This window comes from Macrosteles quadrilineatus, unplaced genomic scaffold (genome assembly GCF_028750875.1).
Source record: "Macrosteles quadrilineatus isolate MER2022 unplaced genomic scaffold, UCM_ALF_1.0 Scaffold_6__1_contigs__length_79288215, whole genome shotgun sequence".
Taxonomy (NCBI): domain Eukaryota; kingdom Metazoa; phylum Arthropoda; class Insecta; order Hemiptera; family Cicadellidae; genus Macrosteles; species Macrosteles quadrilineatus.
Genome location: NW_026542599.1, coordinates 70,388,534 through 70,406,423, shown reverse-complemented (window position 1 = coordinate 70,406,423; position 17,890 = coordinate 70,388,534). Strand labels below are relative to the sequence as shown.

Sequence of the window (17,890 nt, the reverse complement as noted above, 5' to 3'; positions counted from 1 at the left end):
TACATGAAACTTCGATCTACATGATTGAAAAAGTACATCATTGGTGAAAGTAGCAAAACCTTCTAGAGGAAATAAGGTATAAACTTCACTGCATCTGCAACCAATGCTAGGATTTGAGAAGGGAAATGGCACAGCTTGTGATGGAATTTTTACCAAAGCAGTGATCACAGTGAGTCAACAATACCAGATTATGTGTGATATTAAATTATGTTTCCATGTTCAGGACTTTCAACGCTGTACGGTGCAAGAAAAAGCTATACTAGACAGTTTGAAATGATTCATTTCAACTGGATGGCATTGAAGAGTAAAAGTTGTTCCCAGTAAAAATCCTACAGCCAGCATATTACGAATGGATAATTTGACCTTCTGCAAGACAAACTAAACATTTTTATTCCAAACCAACTAATTTATCTGAGATAAGCTCATTTCACCTGTTTCTCACCCGACATGGTTCAACGGCCTCCGCTCTCTTATTTAATTAATGCAAGTATCGACAACTCCGGTCCTTAAATTTCACTCACGACCGGTCCAACGACCGCTTCAACATCCAAAGCTCGGTCATCCAGTTTCGCTTTTATCTCCCGCGTAATCGCGCCCCCAGTCGCGGTAAATATGCAGTTTGAAAGTGAAACCGATGTTTGGAGAATCCATTTGGCAACAAGGTGATTTCTGTTACATTTCCTCCTCGTAGTCTAAACAACTTTCATGATATTTAAAAGTTTTCTAAATGGGTGATCAGTTAGATCTTTCGTTTGGAACAGGACATAAAATGAAAGCTTATAGGAACCGAAAGTTAGCAGCAAATATCTAACAAAATGTTAACTTTGACTTTCAAAAAAATACCTCTCACATTTGCAGTTTCTTCCTCTCCATCTCAATAGCGACTTAGAGAACAAAATCTGTTGAAAACCTTTAATTGACGAGGTTTCCTTGTTTACGGACGTATTTGGATGGAATTTGGAACATTATTTGTCACGTCAATGTTAAAACTCAATTCAAATCCACATTTGGCAAGCTTCCTTTATGCAGGGAATTCTAGTACCTTATAAGTTTGTATTTTTACCGGGTAAGTGTTCTCTGTCGAAGACTCAACTCAAGCCGAGGCAGATGTAGTCTACTCGCTGATCTGGAACCCATTCGTCTCGTCTCAATTCATTTCTCATCACTTTGTTTCTAATTTCTCACTGAATTCCTGCATAAAACTTGGATGAAGACGCGAACATCTTAAACCTCTCACAAAGAGAAACGTGGTCTAATGGTGTTTTAAGCACATAGACGTTTGGTCGTCTCAACATGTTTACTTCAGAAAATCGTTTGAAGTTAGGTTATGACTCGATACACTGCAAATACGATTGATACGTTTAATTTGAACCACACAGTAAATCTTTTGCACATAGGCAAATATAGAATTGAGTAAGTAATGCACAAGGTCAATACATGTTTATGTTACACGTCTACGGACTTTCTACTAAATCACATGTTATACCTCCAGAATAGCTTACAGCAAACCTTTCAAACACAAATTCAGGAAAAAGTTACGATTTCTACTCTCGGGCAGATCAAAGAATTCCCTGCGAATTCCCTACGTTTGTAGGCATTAGATGAATGGATAGCCATTATCCATTGCAGAGCTTGACCATTACTGGAACTGTGGAAATGCAGCAGTAATGGGGACAAGTGAGAGAGTGAACCGCTGCGACAATGTACATGCGCAGAGAGAGAGAGAGAGAGAGAGAGAGAGAGAGAGAGAGAGAGAGATGGAGAGAGAGAAACGGAGTGAAATGAATGGCTGCAGTCGCTGATTGATTTGCGAACAAAAGATCGTTCAAAGCTTCATTTTTTGTCGACAATGAATAACAACCTGGCACACAAATTGTTATCTTGTAAGGTATAGATTCCAGATTGCAAAGGAAACCAATCAAAAGGTCGCTAGATCGATTCTGAAAAGGTTCTGTAGCTTTTTGATGGTTCGAAACTGGACCCAGCTGACCTTGATCATGATCCTGGCTAATGAAACAGCTGATCTTAGTTAGTAACTAGGCTACATAGAACATCTCACCATTCTACACTCATTCTTCACTCACATTATGTCGAGAGCAGAACTTCGGCCCTTGAGGTCCTGGGTTTAAATCCCACCAAATCACCAGAGGATTTTATGTAAGTGATAATTCCGCAACCCCTAGGAGCAGCCTGAAGTAATGTTCAAACGTTTCCGGACTTGAGACTAGCGTCTTAGGACAAAAAAGGGGTAAATCCGGATCATAACTTTATGAGATGAATGTTTGGGAAAGCATGACCAAACGCCCAATGAGATCAGATAAATCTCTCAAGAAGATGATCGCGGGGTTAGCAAACGCACCCTTTAGATGGTGCTGTACTATATTTGACCAAGAGTTACAGTATGTATTATATAACTTGTCTCCTAGCCCATGGTCTACCTAGGGACTGGCCAATGCTTTCAGGCCAGTCCCAAATAGATGAAGGGTCAGGAGGCAGGTTCCATCATGCAGACTATAGAGCATAGGCGGCAAATCTCTCACGTTAGTGTTCGAATCAACAATTTAGCAAATCAACAGGTTAGCTGTACAACCGTAAAACATACTATTTATGACCACAGAATAAAGTATGAGTAAAAAGATAATTGAAATTTTCCAAACAAAGCTAAACTCAACATTGCCATTATACTGCGACGTACGATCCTTTCTCACTTGACACACACTTTCCTCCGAGACAAGGAGTGAAATTAGCCGCTTTCGACACATCTATAGTCTGCGCGTGTGTCTGTGACGGTGCGTATGTGTGTCAACTCTGCAAGTGTGTCGTCTTGGTGGCCTTGCGACCAAGGCTGACCTAAGTATATTTTCTGTGCCTATGGGGACTGCAGAAGAGATACAGGCGATCACACGGGACTATAGGTCAACCATTGACGTTCACAATCATCGTACCAATAACATCGGTCGCGAAAATATCGATATTTTGGGACGAAAACATCGATAATCGATTTTTGTCGATAGTCGATATTAAATTAACCTAGCTAAAGAGCTAGACGTATAGATGGTCAGTTTCTCTTGCTCTTTCACATGCAAGAATCGATATGCAGAAGCAGGAGTGCTGTCGCTGAAATTGATTGACTAAATGATTTTTTTGCAGCATTTAGAACAAGCACCTCAACAATGTAGATATTAATCTCACTCTCATTCTACTCTTTCAGCTTAGTTTAGTTCGCGATATTTTTCGATTCGATGTTTCGTCAGCCTTTCAATGGAATGAATACGAAAATGTAATTTCTTTTCCAGACCAACATTAAATTTTCATTCAAACTAAAAACCAAGTTTAATATAATTGTTGCAAGAAAACCATCGATATTTCGTTGGTTGGTAAAAAAATGATCGACAACAAGATCAGCTAGATAGGTTGTCGCTGAGAGGATAGGCGAACACACTACCAACTTTTGTTGAAGACATTTTTTATACGCTAGGTGCAAGTACCTAATACCCGGTTGTCTTTGGAATCTTTACGACAAGATCAGAAAGGATGACCAGAGTTCGCAAGGTGAACAAGCATTCCTATCACAACCGTCTTCTAATTATATGTCGATACACTATAAGATGGGTAATACAATTTGGGCAGGAACGTTCCTTGGCTTTTCAGTAATAGGTTAAAAATGCTATTATTTCCGTCACCTATTACTTTCTCGGTCAACAAGTTCCAGGGGCGCTGTCTATAGGAAGCACGGTCAGCGTTATTTCATTCGCTCGTTTAAACAGTTATAGTTCGAGCGACGTCACAAGAATAATATAATTTTAACTTGTTTTCATAAATGTTAGATGATCTTCGACAATTTCTCATCCTCCGTTTTCTACACTCCATTATGAACAATAACATTCCAAAATCTGGTGACTTTCGCTTTATTTCTGACATCAGCGCACGTGCCTCTCGTAGAGGTTCTTTCCTTTTATAACAGAGAATTTTTAACTACACCAATTCCCCGGTCAAGAGTTTTTTTTATAAACTGTTCTTAGTCACCTATCTGCAATTTAAATGTAGAATTCCGTTCTTGGTCACATATAAACCAGAGAAAACAGCGCAAAGTTTGGGGTAGAGAAGAAAGCCATTATTTTGAACAGCAGGCATGAGCGAGTCTCTGACGCCGGTGTGGCGAGTTGTTGGTGGCAGCATGATACAGTAGTATTATTTGCATCATGTTTCTATTTGATACCGGTACTATGGATTATTTTATTTGCGTTGTACAGGTTAGTTGGTAGACGGAGAGGACTTTCAACTCCTAACTTCGCCTCTCAAATAAAGACATTTTTCATTTAAACCAAGGTAGAAGACACAATTAATATTTATCCTGCGTTAAATAAGGTACATCTCTCTATATACAAACACGCAAGCCGTCCTTGCGATGTTTGTGAGAGGATCAGAATGTTTGGCACAGATCGCAAGGCCAACCACAACCAGTCCTGGGCGTGGTTGCTGGTTGCTGGTTGCCATATTGCATCACATTCCTCTACACCTGATATCAGTACTTTCTACTGGTAAACAATGTTCCCACGATCGGGTCTGGTCATGAAATTGAGCTCATGAAACGTACAAAGGTAAAATTATCGCGTAAAGGTACGATGTATGTCTGAATTGTGATTATAAAACGTACAAAGGTAAAATTATCGTGTAAAGGTACGATGTATGTCAAAATTGTGATCATGAAACATACAAAGGTAAAATTATCGTGTGTACGATGTGTGTATGTCAAGTTTTCGTTGGGTTTCAGATTTCATTGTGATCACATACATTCTTAGCTGTCGTTATCTTAAAGCTCTCGAGTGTACACAAAACATTTTATGAATGTTTTTATAATATAAATTAAAAATCTACTTTTTAACATTGTTCAAATGGATAAAAATGAAGGTATGGCAAAAAAAATAATTTCTCAGCTATTCTTTGTCTAAACTAAGCTTATAATATATTGTTGTAATCTACATAAAATTTACTAGATTTTACATGTCTTGAAAATATTTTGTAAAATTAACGGTTTTCATGGTGTTTCATGGTGTGACATGAAATATTTTTAAAAGCCATTTTTAAACGGTTCAAGAATTGTTATTCATATGTTGCACAAACATAGTGGTCAATAAGATAAAACCTACAGAATTTCAACGCTGCAACTCAAATAGTTGAGGATTATGAATGTTTTGTAAAAATCACATACAGACAGACAGATAGACCGAAAACGAAATGAGATAGGACACGTATTATCCTACATTTTTTGTTTCTTTTGACATGCTAAATAACGTGACAAAGTTTGTTCACATGGTTGCAAAACAACCTGTATATAGATAAGACATTGATTCGTTCGATTATGTTTGTATCCGAATACTGATTGCAATCCAAGCAAATTTTTTGTTATTTCACTTGTTGGAAGATGTGGATTTCTGTGTGTTCTTAGCTCTGATAACTAATGTCTATGTTAAAGGATCCAAATGTCCTATAATTTAAGGTTATCACTAGTCCTTAGAATTTCAAGTATTTAGAAAATATTTCAATTTTGTGATCTATAACGTACAATTATTTACCTATTTCAAAAGATGACAGTAAACTATGTCAGTCAATGTAATGCAAACTACTTTTCCACCACGAAGTACTAATGACTAATTAGGGTCAAGCAATTAGCACAACTGTTTTGCAGGGATAAGCTAATCATATTATCACTTAACTGTACACAGATACAGTGTTAACAATGGACAAAGTAGTACAATTAGCACCAACTCCACATCATACATTACCTACCAACGTAACTCACTTTGAAAAATGAAATCTAATGGTCTCCACTCTTCTCACAAGCATGAGTAAATCTTGTCATTTAGTTTGGAACCTAAGTATAATTGGCGTTTTGAAAACCCAGTAGCCAAGGGCGGCGTTTTTTGGCCCGTGCTGCCCACGACACGCCACCTTAATTATTACCCGAGCCAATTTTGGGGTAATCGACCAGTTTCGAAACTAAGCTGTTCCAGCCCGCTGGCCGACGAAGAAAGTCTTTGCCACAGTCTGCGGAGTACTAACCTCGCAACATTAAACATCTTCGACAAACTTAAATTGCTTGTACGGCGTTTACGTTTTAAAAGACCCATAATATTTCTATTGCTGGTCTAGTGGTAGAGCGTGGGACTTCGGTCCGAGAGGTCACGGGTTCAAATCCCTATGGACTTACGAATTGAAGTGATAATGTCGAAATCTCTAGGTCTAGTCTGAAGCAATGTGAAAAAATATCCCGGTCTGGAGCCCAGCGTCCTAACAAACAACAAAACATGCTCTTGCTTTAAAATTGTCAACGATGTTGTTATTCAAACTGAGAACGTCTTCGAAAGTGGTTCTTATTGGTTGGTATTTTCAAGTAGACTAAGAGTTCACCTGTTGGATTGAAGGTTTAATTGATTACGTGATTTAGTAGTCATAGCTATTTCAAATTTGGAGGTTGCTGATTCGATGCAAAGCAAAGCCGATTATAGTCCTCAGTGCAATTCGTTATGTACTATCAATTAGTTATGTCATCTAACAAAGCGTCCACGTTATGAAAAAGACCAAAATCTTATAAGTTCCCTTACAAAAAATCCAATTGCGTAAAATTACACAATCAAATCCAAGGTCAATTTTATTGCATTTGTATAAGTGTGACGTATTTCATCAAGCGTATTCCCTACAGTCTGTACGATATAGCCTGTCTCCTTACCCTCCGTCCTCCAGGTGACTGCCCAAAGGTTTAAGGCCCGGGTAGGAAGGAGGGCCAGGAGACAGGTTCCACCTTACAGGCTGTACTATAAGTTTTAGCCAAGTGTTCAAGCAAGAACTGCACTTTTAGGAATCTCGTTAACATAGAACACATTATCCTCAGAATAATTAAGACACCGCGGAAATTCCTTTCTACAGTTTTTAGAATTCCCACAGTCAGCGTGAAAGTGTCCACCTGGACTGGTCAGACATCGACACTGTGACGAAGTGCGCGACCGCGGGAAAGTGGAGGTCATTTCGGCGGGAAAGGTCCCCGGCACAATGCAGTAAGTACACACTTGCCACCGCAACAGAAATACCGGCATTGTGTGGAACTGCGGTGAAAGTAGTGGATTTGCCTAAGAAAGCCTTTGTCCTGCGGTTTTGTACGGGTTCAAATTGTTGCAATTTTGAAACTGTTAAGTGATAGTGAAGATTTGTATTGACACTCGTCTTGAGTTATGACTTTCCATAGTCTGATCTTTCTTGCGGATCAATGTCAATCTCTGATAATAGTGTATTTATCGATTGTGTGTCACCACTAATTGTTAGTTCAGTTTATTAAAATGATTTTTGCTCTCCAGGCAAGTAATTTTCAAAATATAAACTTTTTTAACCAACCTAACTGGTGAAACCCACCGTTAAAGTCTCTGATGCGAATCTATGTCAACCTCTTATTGTACCGTATTCATTCAGTGTACGTCAATATAGTGTGTATGATGGAACCGGTCTTCTTACCATTCATCTGGGGACTGGTCAATGGTGACCCGGGCTATTCGCAGGGATATGGAGGGTCAGAAGACAGGTTCCATCGTACACACTATAACAGAGTACACTACAATCTGAATTGTATTACCCTCCCTTAGTCTTTGTTACTGAGACATTATGGGACATAAAATATTGGAATAAGTTTTCCCATCAGATTGACTCTGTTAAAGGTTATAGCATGTATGGTGGAACATGAATCATGACCATCCTTCTACCAGGGACTGGCCCGTACCTAAACTATTGACCAGTCTCCAGGTATACGAAAGGTAGATATACAGGTTCCATCACACAGGCTATAGCGTATTCAACAAAAATCAGTAATTTCCATCAACGCACTCTGTTGGTGAATCAATTCAACTACGTCAATTTAAATCTAAAATCTCGAGACAACCTTTACATGGGGATTAAATACCTCTAACAATACTCAAAGGTCCTCAATGACGGAAGGGGAAGACTCGTCTAGACGCACACCCACCTAACCTTGAGTTGACTGACTCACTTTCCGAAGATGAAAGTAAGGAAAGTCGTTGACCCAGGGGCTCGGGGCAATCCTACTTTCTTCCCCTGCCTTTTGCCCAATTTCGGATCGACTCAGTTCACTTTCTCAGGCATAAAGATTAGAAAACGAACTTGTCCGACCACTTTCGTCGCGGCGGCGATCAAAAAGTTACAGGTTTTGGAGAGGTCGCGCATATTCCCACACCTCTGGCCTTAGATCATGATCGGGATAGCAGCTGACTGCATCGAGGGTGTCGTGCTAATTTAAAGGTTGAGAAAGTGTGAGAAGGTTTCCGTGTGACATTTTTAGGGTAGACCTAAAGGGCCAGACATTAGCACATGGATAAAATCCATTGGGGATTGGCTGGATTTGAACCTAGTACTTCGATGGCCGAAACCTACCGTTCTACCTAGACCAGATCGATCCTCATCGTCATGTGTGTCGTGCTAATTTTAATGGTTGATCAAAGAAAGTGTGAAAAGGTTAAATTTCCGTGTTAAGTTTTTAGGGTAGACCTAGAGGGCCACGGAATCGTCACATGGATAAAATCCATTGGTGATTGGCTGGATTTGATCCTGGTACTTCGATGACCGAAACCTAGCGTTCTACCGTTAGACTAGATCGTTGCAATTCGTTTATGTGCCGTTATGCTAATTTTAAAGGTAGTTTAAAGTAACTCTGAAAAATTAATGAAAAGTGTCACTATATGCATATCTATGTAGGGGAAAATACTATAGTGATATCTTCTACACTAGAGTCTATCAAATCGTGAAGGAATTAGCCGATGTAATATTTACTCATTGAAAAACGTTATTTGAAGAGGAAATATAGTGTAAAATAGTGTGCAGCCGAATAATAATAAATTACCGCATACTAAGGAAAAATTGTTATTTACCCGCATTTAATTCGGGCAGATACCCAGGTATTTTACATCTCTAGATACTATAACAGCATAATGTTCTACACCTGAAACTAGCTCAACCCACAAAACATCGGCCAATACCCGGTATTCTTCATTAGAAAAACTGTGTGAAACAATAGACGTGAAATCGGTCTGCAAAACGGTAGTTTTTCGCACCAGATCCGATATGGTTCATTACAGACGTCGATGATAACTGTATCTTGCCTCTAGAGATACTTAACAAGGAGTATATTGATATAGACTACATGCTATTTAAATGGTTAACAAGAGTAAAGTTAAATACCACCGCAGCAATCAACAGACGCGAATTTACATTGGCCTGATTAGATTTTTAATGTCCTTAAACATTTTAGATCGTTTCAATGACATTACGTTTAACGAGTACTTAGGTTTTCCCATTTTTTGTCTTAAAATTGAAAATTCTGCATTTCCAAACCATTTAGTAAAGTTTAAATAACAAATGTTAAGCGTGCTTCAGTGTGCGAAACATCATTTGTTATTGTATAAACAATTTTTCGGAATTTTCAATTTTAAGACTGAAAGAATGGGGAAAATAAATGTTTACCTCCATAAAACCCCGTACCCAAAGTCGGTTCATTCTGGTTCGCGATCTCGTTCTATTTACACGTTTCTACCAAATTTCATCAAAATCAGATTTTGTTTGGTAATCGTGCCAACGGACACTATCCCCTAATTGGAAAATTCGATATAAGTGTACAGTATTATGCGTAGCAGTTTAGTTAGACCAGGATTAGAGACCCTATTTATTGGTTTTTGAAAGTGCAGAATTGTACCTACAGTTAAATCATACCATCACATCATTGGTGATTGGCGGGATGTGAACCCGGTGTCTCCAGTGACATGAAGCACGCCCACAAGACGCGTCGTGCACATACTTCCACCGTACACTCTCGCCTGCCCAAAGGCTATGACACAATCCCGGCCATTGAAGGAATGAAAGTGCAGTTATGTGGGTGTAGGAATGTTGTGGTAAGGTCAGGCAGTCCCTTCACCATACACGATACACTATAACATTATACACTGTATAATGGTGTATACCAAGGCCTAAAGTGGAAACGTTCCAAACTTACCTCCGCTGAGTGGCTGGGTCCGCTATCTGAAACAACACATCATCATTATTAGTGATAAGTTGAAACACAACATGGTAGGCTGATAACTTAAAGAGAATACATTTTCCATTTCCATTCTATTTCCGTTTCAAAGTTGTATAGTCTGTATGATGGAACTTGTCTCTTGACTCTCCATCTACCTCAGAAGTGGCAATTTTTAAGGCCCTGACCAGTACAGGTAGACCGGTCAGGATACAGGTTCCATCATACAGACTATAGTAATTTTTTAGTTGAATTTCGCCACCGACAAAGTGCCAAAACATTACTGATTTCTGTCCCGCCGCTAGCCGTCTATTGGTCCTACAAAAAGAACCTCCTGGCATTATTACAGTGTTTTTCAAGTTGGAATAAACTATAAAATATTCACAAAGACCCAAACTATGTCTGAACTGAAACTTCGTAATTGTTTCTTTAAGTATTTACAAAATCATTTTGAAAATCCGTAAATTAGTCTTTTTCACATGCAATTTTAACTTCTAAACAATATTTCAAAATTATTTTTGCTCCACCCAATGGCAAGCATTTTTGCTCCACCCAATGGCAAGCTCTGAATCATTGGAAACAAATTAGTTTTAGAATTTTGAGAGCTTGTACCGTAGAGGCATTTTCAGGAACATTAGCATGTTTAGCGGCCATCTTGAATTGACCTGGTACAACCCTGTTTTAAAGGAAAAATACCTCCGCCGCAGCAAACCTGCAGACTAAGCGAATTTCCATTTCCCTGGATTGATATACAATATTTAAATAACATTAGGTTAAACGAGTACCTAAGTTTGCTGCTACAGGGAGGCTAATGGAAACATTTTGTTACAGCTGGTCCATATTGTTTGGATACCTACCCAATTATCAATCCTAAATACTAAAAGCTTTATCTCGAAAGGAGGGGTTTTTCGATGGTTAATTATGTATTTACTTGCACTAACATCTTTGCAATTCTGTATCTTCAAGATCTTTGAATCGGAAAACCCTTTATTTACCTTTTCCCTCCACACTCAAAGTCAACAGTAATTTCGCTTGTCCAGCTATCCAAGAAAGGCAACCCCTGGTTTCTCCCCATTTAGGTTACCAGAGTCGCCTTCCAAGAAAGAGAAAGAAAGTCCTCCACTAGGATGTCACCCCTACACCGACGGCTTTCACTCAGTCGTCAATCTTGTCACTGACCTAGCCACTATAGTCTGTGTGATAGAGCCTGTCTCCTGAGCATCCGTCTACCTGGGGACTGGTCAGTGGTCAAAGGTAGACAGGCCAGGAGACATGTTCCATCATACAGACTATATCCACTAGAAAATGTCGATCAACTTGCATACAATTTGATCATATTTATACGACACTTATTTTTTCAGGTGAGAACGAGAAAAGAAGTGATGAATAAATTAGATGACTTTGGACTGACAATCATCTGGTTCCTATTTGAGCACTATATACATTAATAAAGATCAAGGGAAATCTCGTATCATTGCCACTACCCACTAGCAGATACCACTTAACTTTCCATTCATTCATGTTCTTTTATGTCTATCTGGAATATGTTCTGGAGGAGATGTAGCGTAAGGTTAGGTTAGGTTAGGTTGGTATGGGTTCAGTTAGGTTAGGTATAATTTGTTGGTGAAACAACATGGACCACCATAGCGAATAAATAATGAGTCAATTTTAAATTATGACAACGTTCTAGGAGATAATAAACAACATCCTAAAATAGTGAGATAAAACGGTAAAACTTCAAAAACGAATATGAGCCATAGCTTGAGAATCGTTGAAAGGAATAAATTATGAGTCGAGATGGGCTCTTAAACTATTAAACGATCTAAGACATTAAACAAAAACGCCCTAAAATAGAGAGGCAAAACTTCAAAAACGTAGATACTGCCAAAAGAAAGTTGATCTGTCTCTATCCTTCAATTATTCCCATTTTATAATTTTTACTACGCGTTGAAAAATAATAGAAACCACTGTAAGACTCAAGGTCAAGATGCAAAATCATTTTACATAGGTGTATGACGGCGTGTCATAACAACAAACACTTAAGAAAGTTTCAAGAATTCCGCAAACACACAAAAATGTTAGGTGAAGTTCAGTAAAACTCAATAGCCAATAAAAATAAATTAGAATTTAAAGCTTTTTCACCTAAATTTTGTAACACGTTTAAGATATGTAAAAAATATCAAATTATGGGCGAGTAGAATCTTGTTACTCTAAATTTTAGATCCATCCATTTGTTTCTACTGAAACTCTCTTACCATTATCATAATTTTTTATAATGATGAACAAGAAGTTTTAAGTTCAAGTGTTTAGAAAAGTCGTAAAAAACAGTGCGTTCCTGAGGAATTGTTTAATGGAGAGAAAGAACATAACTACGACAGTTAAATTCAACAGTACAATCCCTTCCTTTGTTTATTAACTCAACCAGTTAATTTAGTTTAATTGGGCTTTACAACTGTTTTATTGTGTATTGTTTCTACCTAAGTGTCAGTAGTTAAACGTTATGTTCTATTTTACTACAACTTTATTCGTTGAACTGAGAAGATCGTAATGCAAATCTTTTTAAAGTGTCTACATCTTTTCAATCTTCAATAACAGACTGATGATCAGTGAATGTGGTGTCAACTAGGATTTTACCAAGAGTGTTTGGATCTTATCAGAGTATGAAACCTTTGACTTGATATAGTTTAACATTCCATATCCATGTTAAAGTTGTCACCAGTTTTCAAATCAAAATGGACGTAGTTGAGGTGAGCCACCGACAGATTGTGCTGATATAAATTACTGATTTCTGTCGAATATTCAGACTTTTTAACCAAGTCAAACTGATGAGACAACTTATTGGATCTTTTATGTCCGTTAACTATCTCAGTCACCAATCCAACTATCTCAGCAACGAATAAGTTAGACAATACATTTAAGATACCAGCTCAATATGTTACTATCTCCTAAACTATGTTCTTTTGAAATAAAAAATTTGCGACAGCTGGTCTATAGATGGGATGTCTACTTCAGTATCCAATAGTCAACGATAAAACTATCTTGGGTCCACCCATAAAGCCGTGGGGAGCGAGCTGGTGTAGTGGTTAGAGCGCGGGACTTCGGTCCCTGTGGTCTCGGGTTCAAATCCCGCCAGATCACCATTGGATTTCATCCAAGTGAAAATACCGCAACCCCTAGGTATAGCCTGAAGTAATGTGAAAAACAATCCCAGGCTCGTGCTTAGCGTCCTAGAAAAAAAACCATAAAGCCGTTATACCCAAAACACCGATTAGGTACCTTAAATTCAAACTTAAACATCCAGAAGATTGACGACCAATTACCCTAGGATATTTTCCTCAAAGTTGGGTTTGCTAAACTGGTTAATTACAGAGGCCTAAGCGTTTGACCTTGGCAAAGTCGTGTGGAAGAATCCTACGCCAAGGTTAGGATACGCCTCTTTACGTCCACCCTACGATGTGGGGAGTTGGAGAGGATCCAACATTTTGTACGCCTTTGGCTTCTTCAACACTCGAAACACGCAAAATTAAACTGTTTGCTTAAAACACTAATGATGCAAGTCATTTTTGGGTAGGCTAAAACCCTTTGAGTTTTGTCCAGATTTATTTTACACTGCGAGTAAAATGAAATCACAAACCTGTTAAAGGACTTATTAGCGTTTTTAAGCGTTCATGAGTTAAACGTATCATCAAAGCTATGTTTACTTGCATGCTGTGGGGAGCAAGATTGTTTTAGTGGTAGAGCGCGGGACCTACCCCGAGACCCCGGGTACAAATCCTGTGATTCATCAATGGATTATACAGTATTATAAGTGATAATGCTGCGACCTCCTCTATACCTAGCCTGAAGTAATGTGGAAAACAATTCCGGGCAGGAATGCATGTTGTAACACATAGCAGCCTGCCTTTTATAGTTGATTTGAAAAGTTGAGTGGTTTAGACATTGGGGTTTCGATTCAACTAGGAACCAAACTTTAAATTTTTTTGATCAAATTATAGGAACCAAAACTCTCACACTAATTTTCTACTCACAAATGTTTCAACACGATGCTAAAATGAAGGAAACTCTTGTAATAGAAAACCCTTTCTTCAGAAAAACAAGGTGCTTTTCATCTGACTATTGATTGGCAGATATTACTTTCGATTTTTAAAAGGGGAAAATACAAATTGTGTACAATGATAAGATAAAGCTAACAATAAATCAAAGTAGTTTAGCCTTGGGAATGCCTCCTGATTTAGATTCCAGTGTTAAATCGCACGCGGGGGCAACATTGGCATTTCATTTAAATTCAAGGTCCGTTCTCAACTTTTGGAATCACCAGAGACAAGACAAAGAGTTTTGAATATGAATACTCGGAATGACGCCATTCACTTCAGCACAAGTTGTTTGAAATTCAAGGACGCAGAATTAGCAACGACTCGTCAACAGGTGACAATTCACTCATGAATTTTGATAGGAGTGATGTGGGAACAGCTGACAATTAACAGCTGATTGCTAATTGTCGAACAGGTGGTCGTCAATTGTTTGCCAATAGAGATGTCCTGGGTTCAAGGGCACACCCCTTCTCTTACAAGGCCTTAAGTTGTCATTCTTATATCCAGAAGCGTCATATAGTCTGTATGATGGAACCTGTCTCCTGGACCTCTCGTCTACACCAGTCCCAGGTAGACAAAGGGTCAGGAGTGTACGAGACAGGTGTGTGAGGTTTTGAATATGGATGTTTTCCTCAGCTGTGGTTGCAGACACCGAAATACCGCGTTCTAGGCTATATAGTCTGTATGATGGAACCTGTCCCCTGGCCCTCCATATACCCTAGTCTTAGGTAGATGGAGGGTAAAGAGACAGGGTCCATCAGACTATAGAGCATAAAACGTTGACCAAATGGAGGTTAAACGACAAATCGACCCTAAGGAACTAAAACATCCACATTCCACCCCGTCCACGCCCCAACTCACCACGAGGGTGAAGATTGCTTTATCTCTGATCGCTGCAGAACTAGGAAGTGTTACAGCTGATCACACAGTGGACATTATAAACATAAACAACCGTTGGCCGTGAGTGAATGGAGTAATCGCCCAGTGTCCACGGTCCATTGGCGCTGTGTTACGACGCTACAGCGGTGCAACGGTACACCACAACTGACGGTCAATGTCTCCTTCGGTCACCTTCGGGAGACGTCGCACGGGCACAAATTGCGCCAAAGAGTTCCTTAATTGCGCCAAGCCCTAAACCTAATCTAACCTAACCTAACCAAGCCCTAAAAGGGTCCCAAATGTTCCCAAGTTGCGCCAAACCAGGTAGGGGTAAGTTTCCGGCAGAAGTGATGTCCTTGTTAACGTGTCATTCTTACCTAACCTAACCTATCCTAACCTAACCTAACCTAACCTATCCTAATATACTCAATTATACAGCCAAAGAGGACCTCCTTGGCTTAGTTAAGGAACGTATCGGGTGGCTCTCTGGAGTAGTTGGCGCAATTCAGGAATACTCGACTACCTGATTTAGGTTAGTTGGCACAAATAATGCTCGCCCATAAATCGACACACATATGACGTAAGAGGTGAAAATGTCACAAAATTGACGTTTGAAAGAACAAAACATCACACATTCTACAGCAACATTACACATTTCAGCATTTCAACATCACACACGTTTGCATTGCCAAAATATCACACGGGCATTACTATTGAGAGGAAACTACCATGAGCGAGTGTTAAAATTGATACGGCCGAAACGACTAAGGACAAATGTCATACAAACGATGCAGACAAAATGGCATAGACATTACGATTGCCGGAAAATGGCACGTGCTTACGACTATTTAGAATGTACGACCAGAGAGAAATACGCAACACAAACAAAATGTAACATTTCGGCAGCAGTTGTCAGGCCCGACCCGCCAAAGTGTATGGTAATGCAAGGACGTGGAATTGTATTCGTCCTCCCCCGACATTCCGGGTCTATTGTTTATGTGACGCAAGCGATGTTGAAGTGATGTTCGCTTGTTGCAACACTATTGTAACATCAGCGGTCTGCGGCCTGCAGAAGGAACAGTCAATGACCGCTGACAACAGAGCACAAGGTGCAATATCAGTTAACAAAAAGTTTTGGGAAAAATATTTACTTGTCTATAAGCAGCTGACGATAAAATACATGCCAATTAGTGCTCTTTTAACATTTGAATGATGGTCCAAATCATTTTAACATTTAAGTTTAGAAGCAACATTTTAGAATGCAAAAGAGAGTTGGAATTAAAAAGCGTAGTAATTTATTTCTAATTCTATGTTATAGGTTTTTTTTTTTATTTTGAGAGACCTTCTCTATCGTTCTGATTGGGGAATAAGACGGATACTAGATATATTTTCCTCAATCGATGAAAACCCCTAATTCGCTAACTATTTGTAACTAATTTATTTTTTAAGTGTCTATGCAGGCCTTGCGTAGAGAAAAATGTACGAACAAGTCTGAACTCTGACGATATAATTGTCGACGCACAACACTGCAACGATACATCAGTTTCAAGATGTAACTGTTTCGAACCTTAAGGTTTCGAACCGTCGATAGTTGATCAAAGAAATAACAATATTACGGTACCGTCAAACCAAGGAATATGAATGTTGTTCCTTGCACATTTGTTTTTCTCGTCCCACCTCCACATCCCACGTTCAAACGAGAAAAGGAGGCTCTAACCCGAGCATCCTTGAGGTTAGAGGATTTCACATTGTCGGGATTTGAGCCCGGAACCTTTAGGGACCAAAGTACCACTCTACCACTAGACCAGCTCGCTCCCCATAGCTGGTGCACCAATGTGTGCATTGGATGTCTGTATGATAGAACCTGGCCCTTCGTCTACCTGGGACTGGTTCGGGCCTTAAACCATTGGGCCACACTCCTCAGGTAGACGGGTCAGAAGACAGGTTCCACCATACAGGGTATAAGATTTGTCCACGTACTTCACTACAACTATAGACGTTCCCACCATCCCCGGAACTACGCGTCCTTTGGACACCCTCCTGCAAGACGTGGACGTGGGGACCGGAAGTGGGACAGAGGATCACTGGGGGGTCCGTCGTGACCGGGAACTACGGATAAACCGAACCCCCGCAGGTCCGGACGATCTGTCTCCATCAAACTACGGGAGTTACGGTGCATGGATCGATTCATCGATAGAGTCAAATAAGTATCGATGTTTCGTAGTTTAATAGTAACAAAAACTGTTACTAATCAACAACAACTCTCCTAGACAAAAAAGGGGATATAACAACTTAAAATCTACAAATTCAGTGGTGATTGTATGGCTATTAGTCCATGTGTAAAAAATCCATAATAGGCTACCCCAAACAGTGAAAAGAGACAACAAATTTTAAGTGGTGATAAAAACGAAAAGTGACAACAAATAATTATCACCAAAGTTAATGATCATTCGTGGAAGCTTAAGTACAGGTAGCTCATTACGTCTAAAATGTATCCTATTCCTAGTAATAACAATAATTTTCTACGGGCCACGGGGGCAATGTTTTTTGGATGAAAATATAAAGTCTTTATACTAAGTACTACTAGGAATCTTAGTAACTTAAATATGTGGCTGTCAGTTTTTTTTGGGTAGCAAGTAAACAGTCGATAGTGTTGTAAAATTTAGCTAGTTAGAAAAAAGTTATGGAAAAAAGGTGAGATCATAGCTTCTTCTAAACAAGCCCGCGACGTTGGTCTGGCAACGTCAAAAATTGCGCAGGCCGGTGGTGCGGCGTTGCCACTTTTCTCGCAACCTCGTTTTAGAGGCTATGATGTAATATATATTTAAACGGTAAATAATTGAAAACATTA

The 17,890-nt window shown here is 39.3% G+C and overlaps 1 protein-coding gene across 1 annotated transcript in view; it reads right to left on the bottom strand.

Moving 5' to 3' along the window:
• The window catches only part of LOC128997616 (uncharacterized), an 81,621-nt gene that overhangs the window by 36,030 nt on the left and 27,701 nt on the right, over nt 1-17,890 (bottom strand). The window contains exon 2 of the mRNA XM_054423255.1: nt 10,049-10,074. The gene's annotated coding sequence lies outside the window, so the exon portion shown is untranslated. The remainder of the gene's footprint in view (nt 1-10,048; nt 10,075-17,890) is intronic.